This window comes from Quercus suber, unplaced genomic scaffold (assembly GCF_002906115.3).
Source record: "Quercus suber isolate HL8 unplaced genomic scaffold, Cork oak 2.0 scaffold_1161, whole genome shotgun sequence".
Classification (NCBI taxonomy): domain Eukaryota; kingdom Viridiplantae; phylum Streptophyta; class Magnoliopsida; order Fagales; family Fagaceae; genus Quercus; species Quercus suber.
In genome coordinates, this window is record NW_027070561.1 from 42,226 (window position 1) to 51,022 (window position 8,797).

The following is an 8,797-nucleotide window of genomic DNA, read 5'->3' on the forward strand; positions in this document are numbered from 1 at the left end:
GGAAATTTCCACAACTACACTATTCACCTCAAAAGTTGTGCCAGTCTACTCTCTTTCTCTCTTTGAATTAACACAACACAAAGTTTCACGGAGGACTGAGATTCTCTTACATTAACACTCTTTAGTGGAAAAAAGAAGCGATTCGGGTTAGAAAATTTCACATTACGTAGCATCATTTTGTTGTTTGCTCCTCAAAAGTTGTGCCCATCTTCCCCACTCTGTCTCTCTCTCTTTGAAATTAGCACAATGTTTTTGGATGTTGAGATTGATACAATAATTGTTTAGTTGAAGGAAAATTATTGTGCAGACTACTCCGAGCTCTCATATGGGGTAGGCTCACACGTTGAGAAAAAGGGTTGGAAATTTCTTACATACACGCAAACTGTTAGATTCTAAAGATTTAGGAATTTATGTATTTAGAACTCTAATGTGTATTGTTGGCAAACCATGACCAAAATAATATGTTTAGTCTTGTTTAGGCTTGCTCAAAGTTGTGTCTTTCATGTAAAGTTGGAATCAAGAGGTTGTAGATGCATTGGTGCATTTCAGCCTGGCTCGATCGATCCATCGAAAGAAAGGCTCGATCAATCGAATCTCAGGCAGAATATTTTTCTGCAGAATATTCCAGCTCAGCCCTAACTCATTAAACATTTTGGGTTTTCTGTTTTTACCCTAGGTATATAAAGAAAAACCCTAGCCACATTTTTAGAGTTGTTCATGTTGTATTATTGCTCATACTTTTCTGTTTTGTGTAAATCTCTTGTGAGATCTAGATGAGCTTTTCTTTACACAAAACTTAGGGTTTTCTAGGTAGAGATTACTTCAACACCTTGATGATCAACTCGGTTGCTGCCATTGGAGCTTAAAGAATAACAAGCGTGGGTGCTTGTAGCTGATTAGAGAATCCAAGAAAGAAGGAGTCCGTGGATTCGGAGCTTGCACGTGATCGTGTCAGTAAGTTTTACTGGTGGGTAACATTAGGAAGTCAAGTGGGGAGCTTGTAAGTCCTTTTGTATGAACTTCGATTCTTTCGCATAGTGGATTCAGGTTTACCTTAAGGATAGCTAGGTCAAATCCTCCTCAGGTTTTTTACCGGTTTGGTTTTTCTAGGTAATCATATCTTATGTTATTTATTATTCCGCTGTTTTATACTTTTGATATGATTGTATGTTTGTGATAACCTAGAACTGCATAATTTGACTAAGTTAATTACTTGGCTAATTAACTAGGTTAATCTGGTTGGTTTAAGGGGTCTAAAACCGTTCAAGTGGTATCAGAGTGGGTAGCTCTCTTGTTGGAGATTTTTTTATCTCTGAATTGATCCTTGACCCTTGTTGTCAGGGAGCATGGACACTCTCTCGTTATTCCTCCTCACTTTGATGAGAATAACTATGCTTATTGGAAAGTAAGGATGAGAGCATTCCTGAAATCCATTGATGAGAGAGTTTGGAATTCCGTTGAGTACGGATGGGAGAAGCCCACTACTCTTGTAAGTGAGTGGTAAACTTCTCAAAAAGAAGCAGCTGATTTTAATAGCAAGGCTATGAGTGCCATATTTAATGTTGTTTCCATGGAGAAATTTAAGAGAATCTCAAATGTTGAGGTTGCTCATACTGCTTGGAAAATCCTTCATACTGTGCATGAAGGCACAAAAGCAGTTAAGAATAACAAGCTGCAGCAATTAACTTCTAGACTTAAAAGCATTAGAATGTCTGATGATGAATGTTTTGATGAATTATATGCTAAATTGAATGATATTGTTAATTCTACTTTTAATTTAGGTGAAATCTATGATCAACCTAAAATTGTTAGAAAGATTCTTAGATCTTTAACTGAAGATTTTAGACCCAAAGTAACTGTCATTACTGAGAGCAAGGATGTGGACTCCATCCCTATTGATAAGCTTGTAGGATCTCTTCAGTCCTATGAGTCTGACCTACCTAAAACTTCCAAATCCAAATCAATGGTTCTTAAGTCTGTTGATGATGTTGAGATTGGTGGATGTGATGATGAGCTCTCTGCTACAGAGATTGCGTACCTTGCCAAGAATTTTAGAAGCTTTCTTAGGAATAACAACAGAAAGGCAAGAGGTACAAACACTGCAGAACCTAGAAACTTTAGGAAGAATGATCCCACTAAAGTTAATAATTTTGAAAAACCTAGAGATAAAGTTGGTCAATCTTCAAACAATTCCTTGGGTGCTCAGTGTTTTGGCTGTCAAGGGTATGGTCATGTTAAATCTGAATGTCATACATTCTTGAGGTCTAAGGGTAAAGTTATGGCTGTAACCCTTAGTGATAATGAGGTTTCTAATGATAAGTCTGGATGTGACAAGGATGGAAAGTTCATTGCTTTCACTGCTACTGCTATAGTCAATGAAAGTATATCCATTGAAGAGAACCCTTCTGATGGGGAACTCTTTGAGGATGCAGATCTTCAAGAGGTCTATAATAAACTTTGCAAAGTTACTGCAAAGGATGCTATGAATGTTGAATTTGGCCTGAAGAAAATTGATTCTCTTGAGCTTGAAAATAAAAATTTTCTTGTAAAATTATTTGATGCTAATGATCTTTTAAATCATGTGAAATCTGAGAACATGTTTTTGCTTGATAAAATTAAAACTTTGGAATATTATTTATCTATTGCTAGATCTGCTAGTTTTAAACTTGATCAAATGCTGAATGTTCAAAAGTATCCTTCTGACAAATCTGGTTTGGAATATGTTGAAAGCATCTCTGTGTCTGCACCTATTTCCACAAACTTTATTCCTTCATCTTTTTCTGAACCTTCCGTGAGTGAGGTTGTGAGTGAAACTGTTAAACCTCTTGTGAGTGAAGTTGTCTAACCTATAGAAGTTTCACCCCCTAGGAAGATTAGGGTTGATCTAGGAGAGTCCAAACCTAAAGATTCTACCCCTTCTAAGGACAAGATGCATGGTAAACCTACTTGGGTTTGTCATTTTTGTGAAAAGTTTGGATATATTCGTCCTAACTGTTACAAGCTTCAAGCTGCTAAGAGAGCAAACAAACCAAAAGTGCATGTGCCTCAAGCACAAGATCCTATGGCACTCATTAGTGAATTGGTAAAGGGTTTGAACCTTTATTCCAATCCTGGAGTTAGAAATCACTCGAATGTGAATAAGAACTCCAATACTTGTGGTGCATCTAAAAGGTTTTGGATACAAAAGACTCGATCTAATTGACCATTGTTCCTTTGGTTTTTGTGTTTTTGTGTTTTTGTTCTAGGACTTGCATTGCATTATATTCATGCATTTTATTCTAGGTTTTATTTGTTTTTTATCTTTTAAAATTATTAAAAAAAAAAAAACAAAAACAAAAAGAGAAAAGCAAAATATGTTTGGCATTATTTTTCTTGGTCGTTGAAAACAAGGTTGGTCAATTTATTTGCACTTGACTAGTTGAAACTCTGTAGTGCATGTTGTGTGGGAAAGATGTTTATGGTGTTTATCACTTTGTCTTGATCTTGAAGTCACATGTTATTTGACTGTCGGACTTGATCCTTTTGAAAAATGCATAAATAACCATCTCACAACTGTTCACTAGCTAATCATGAATACCTTAGTGCATATCATAAGATTTTGTACTCGAGAAAGTATAGCACATGCATAAAAAAAAATAAGGTGTAGCCTCAATAAATTGCTTAATGCTTAAAATTGGTGTGTATTATTAAGTTTGATGCCAATCCACAAAATAATGAGGCAAAATTTAAGAAACTTACATGATTGCAAGCTTATGTTCTAAGAGATATGTGAGTTATATGATGTAACTTTTTAGGTGATTATCTCTTTTAAATTCTGTGTGATGAATTTTGTAAACTTTTGTGATTGATTTCTATTCACATATCACCTCACATATATCTCAAGTTTTTACTAGTTTGCACACACTACACAAGTTACTCTTTGCTAAACACTGTACATTGTATTGTGTGTGTTTTTGGTCTGACCAACCAAGTTTGAAAATACCTTGAGTATTATGCAAAACATTTTGCTTGCTTGAGAACTTAAAGGGAGAATGGCTGAAACTTTCTTTGAAGAAACTGAGATTAAAATTTGGGTTTTTTGAAAAAGCATTCCATTACATCTCATACTTATGCATTTTGTTTAATGCTTTGAGTAGTTATTTTCAAAAATTAGTTTGAGTTTTTCAAAACTGTAATTTTTCTCAAAATACTGTAAGCCGCTGCCTGTTTCGATTGATCCAATCTGTTTTTCGATCGATTGAAAATAGTTAAAATTCTTTTTAAAATCTCGGATTGATTCGATCGATCGAATGTGATTTTTGATCAATCGAAAGTCGCGAATCAGGTTTTTTTAAAACACTGTTATTGACTGATTCAACCACTTTTTCAAAAAGTTTTTCAAACTTTTCTTCTCTCTCCGACTAGGCAAGGCTCTACAGTCAATTTTTTGTCGTTTTCCTCCGACTTTTTGCAAAGATTCTCTTTCCTCAAGCCGGTAAGTCTCTTATGCCCTTCCTTTTGAGTTTATTTTCATATTTTCATGCATTTTACACTCAAATTTTTGGACCTTGCATATTTGGAATTTTTGTTGATTCAAGCCCTATTTTGTGCAATTGATCAATGGGTTTTTGTGAGGACATGATATAAACCTGTTCTTAATGGTTTAATTTGATCAATTTTGTGAATTATGGAAAATTGAATTTTGTAGGGTTTATATTGAATCCGAATTGGGGATTTTGTTCAATTAGGTTGAAATTGATGAAATTGGCTTGTTGTTATGTAATGCTCAATTCATCAATCTGTTTCAAATTTTCAAGTGCTTTTTCAAATTTTTAGAGTTTTTGTTAGAAACTCTATGCTCAAGCCAATTTTGTGCAATTAAACTTAATTTGAACTTTGCTTACTACATTAGTACATGTATCACAACATTGTAGTTGTTTATGCATCATATAGATGTTTGTTCTATCTCTTTTTATGCTAACTTGCAGTCTGCCCTTGGTCTTTGTGTTATTTTTTGTTTTCTCTTTGTATCTCTGTCCTTTCCTTAGCACTATGCCTAAGAAAACTAGGGCTCGTAGGTCTACCCCTACACCTACTTCTTCCCCTCCTTCCTTTGACCGTGAGAGGTTTTCGAGTGAGAAAAATTAAGAGACTTATGAGAAGCTGAATCTTAAGAGAAAGATATGGTTTGAGCATTCTGTCATCTTAGATGAGCTTGATCATACCATTAGGGCAAACTTTGAGCGTCGGGGCTAGTTACCTCTGTTAGATATTTCTGATCATCCTCCTCCAGCTACCCTGATTAGAGAGTTCTTCTGGAACATCTCTATCCACGTCTATGATTTCAACACTTTAGTAAAGAGTTGGATACGAGGCATAGAGTACTCCATTACTCCTACAATAGTGGCTGATGCTTTTGGAGTACCCTTAGTCCAGCACTCAGTCTACCCTTATGATGAGTCTCCTGTTCTGAGTGATGTCATGTCTTACATCACTAGGTCTTCTATCCAGTGGGGTTCTGATCCTAGGATCACCTCTGCTGAGCTTTCTGAGTTGCATTATATCTTCTTTATGATAGCATGTCACTCTATTTGGCTCATTTCTCATCTTCACACCATTCCTCTCGAGCGATGTGTATTTCTGTACGCTCTTGTCACTGATGCTCCTATCAGTTTTTCTCATTTGTTTCTTCATTTTTTAAACGAAGTTTATAGGAGTTCATCTTCTTCACATGCTCTTATTCATCCTATTTTTATTCATAGGATTTTACTTTATCTTGATCTTAGTGGTTTCCCTTCCTCTGAGCCTGTTCATGTGATTGCTCCCATAGGTGCGTCTTTTCTTAGGCAGAGGGCAGCTCACCTTCGAGCTGGCTCTAAACATCCTAGGTCTGAGCCTTCTGGTTTCGCACCTCCTCCTTCTTCTTCTACAGGTCCTGTTAGTGAGGATGTTCCTGATCCTGATGCTGCTGCTGCTGCTGATGTTCCTCAACCTCCATCGAACGACTTTGATATACGTCCTACTTTGAAGACTGTCATGACCATTCAGGCGGCTTATGGTCAGATTTTGGTGGATTTTTTGACGAGATCCATGCGTTGCGAGCTGATCTGGCACATTTTCGTTCACCCTCATCACCTCTTTTTGATGATGGATTGTGATTGCTCTTTGGCATTCTGTCACAAAAAGTGGGAGTAGACTTTGTAGAGGAGTTTTGTAGTTAGGGGGAGAGTTTTTTTTTTTTTTTTTTGAGGAGTTAGTGGAGATATTAGATTGTATCTAGGCGCTTCACTTTGTATATCATTGGTATCAGAGTGGGTAGCTCTCTTGTTGGAGATTTTTTTATCTCTGAATTGATCCTTGACCCTTGTTGTCAGGGAGCATGGACACTCTCTCGTTATCCTCCTCACTTTGATGAGAATAACTATGCTTATTGGAAAGTAAGGATGAGAGCATTCCTGAAATCCATTGATGAGAGAGTTTGGAATTCCGTTGAGTACGGATGGGAGAAGCCCACTACTCTTGTAAGTGAGTGGTAAACTTCTCAAAAAGAAGCAGCTGATTTTAATAGCAAGGCTATGAGTGCCATATTTAATGTTGTTTCCATGGAGAAATTTAAGAGAATCTCAAATGTTGAGGTTGCTCATACTGCTTGGAAAATCCTTCATACTGTGCATGAAGGCACAAAAGCAGTTAAGAATAACAAGCTGCAGCAATTACTTCTAGACTTAAAAGCATTAGAATGTCTGATGATGAATGTTTTGATGAATTATATGCTAAATTGAATGATATTGTTAATTCTACTTTTAATTTAGGTGAAATCTATGATCAACCTAAAATTGTTAGAAAGATTCTTAGATCTTTAACTGAAGATTTTAGACCCAAGTAACTGTCATTACTGAGAGCAAGGATGTGGACTCCATCCCTATTGATAAGCTTGTAGGATCTCTTCAGTCCTATGAGTCTGACCTACCTAAAACTTCCAAATCCAAATCAATGGTTCTTAAGTCTGTTGATGATGTTGAGATTGGTGGATGTGATGATGAGCTCTCTGCTACAGAGATTGCGTACCTTGCCAAGAATTTTAGAAGCTTTCTTAGGAATAACAACAGAAAGCAAGAGGTACAAACACTGCAGAACCTAGAAACTTTAGGAAGAATGATCCCACTAAAGTTATAATTTTGAAAACCTAGAGATAAAGTTGGTCAATCTTCAAACAATTCCTTGGGTGCTCAGTGTTTTGGCTGTCAAGGGTATGGTCATGTTAAATCTGAATGTCATACATTTTGAGGTCTAAGGGTAAAGTTATGGCTGTAACCCTTAGTGATAATGAGGTTTCTATGATAAGTCTGGATGTGACAAGGATGGAAAGTTCATTGCTTTCACTGCTACTGCTATAGTCAATGAAAGTATATCCATTGAAGAGAACCCTTCTGATGGGGAACTCTTTGAGGATGCGATCTTCAAGAGGTCTATAATAAACTTTGCAAAGTTACTGCAAAGGATGCTATGAATGTTGAATTTGGCCTGAAGAAAATTGATTCTCTTGAGCTTGAAAATAAAAATTTTCTTGTAAAATTATTTGATGCTAATGATCTTTTAAATCATGTGAAATCTGAGAACATGTTTTTGCTTGATAAAATTAAAACTTTGGAATATTATTTATCTATTGCTAGATCTGCTAGTTTTAAACTTGATCAAATGCTGAATGTTCAAAAGTATCCTTGACAAATCTGGTTTGGAATATGTTGAAAGCATCTCTGTGTCTGCACCTATTTCCACAAACTTTATTCCTTCATCTTTTTCTGAACCTTCCGTGAGTGAGGTTGTGAGTGAAACTGTTAAAACTCTTGTGAGTGAAGTTGTCTAACCTATAGAAGTTTCACCCCCTAGGAAGATTAGGGTTGATCTAGGAGAGTCCAAACCTAAAGATTCTACCCCTTCTAAGGACAAGATGCATGGTAAACCTACTTGGGTTTGTCATTTTTGTGAAAAGTTTGGATATATTCGTCCTAACTGTTACAAGCTTCAAGCTGCTAAGAGAGCAAACAAACCAAAAGTGCATGTGCCTCAAGCACAAGATCCTATGGCACTCATTAGTGAATTGGTAAAGGGTTTGAACCTTTATTCCAATCCTGGAGTTAGAAATCACTCGAATGTGAATAAGAACTCCAATACTTGTGGTGCATCTAAAAGGTTTTGGATACAAAAGACTCGATCTAATTGACCATTGTTCCTTTGGTTTTTGTGTTTTTGTGTTTTTGTTCTAGGACTTGCATTGCATTATATTCATGCATTTTATTCTAGTTTTATTTGTTTTTATCTTTTAAAATTATTAAAAAAAAAAAAAAAAAACAAAAAGAGAAAAGCAAAATATGTTTGGCATTATTTTTCTTGGTCGTTGAAAACAAGGTTGGTCAATTTATTTGCACTTGACTAGTTGAAACTCTGTAGTGCATGTTGTGTGGGAAAGATGTTTATGGTGTTTATCACTTTGTCTTGATCTTGAAGTCACATGTTATTTGACTGTCGGACTTGATCCTTTTGAAAAATGCATAAATAACCATCTCACAACTGTTCACTAGCTAATCATGAATACCTTAGTGCATATCATAAGATTTTGTACTCGAGAAAGTATAGCACATGCATAAAAAAAAATAAGGTGTAGCCTCAATAAATTGCTTAATGCTTAAAATTGGTGTGTATTATTAAGTTTGATGCCAATCCACAAAATAATGAGGCAAAATTTAAGAAACTTACATGATTGCAAGCTTATGTCTAAGAGATATGTGAGTTATATGTTTTTACCGGGTGGTTTCCT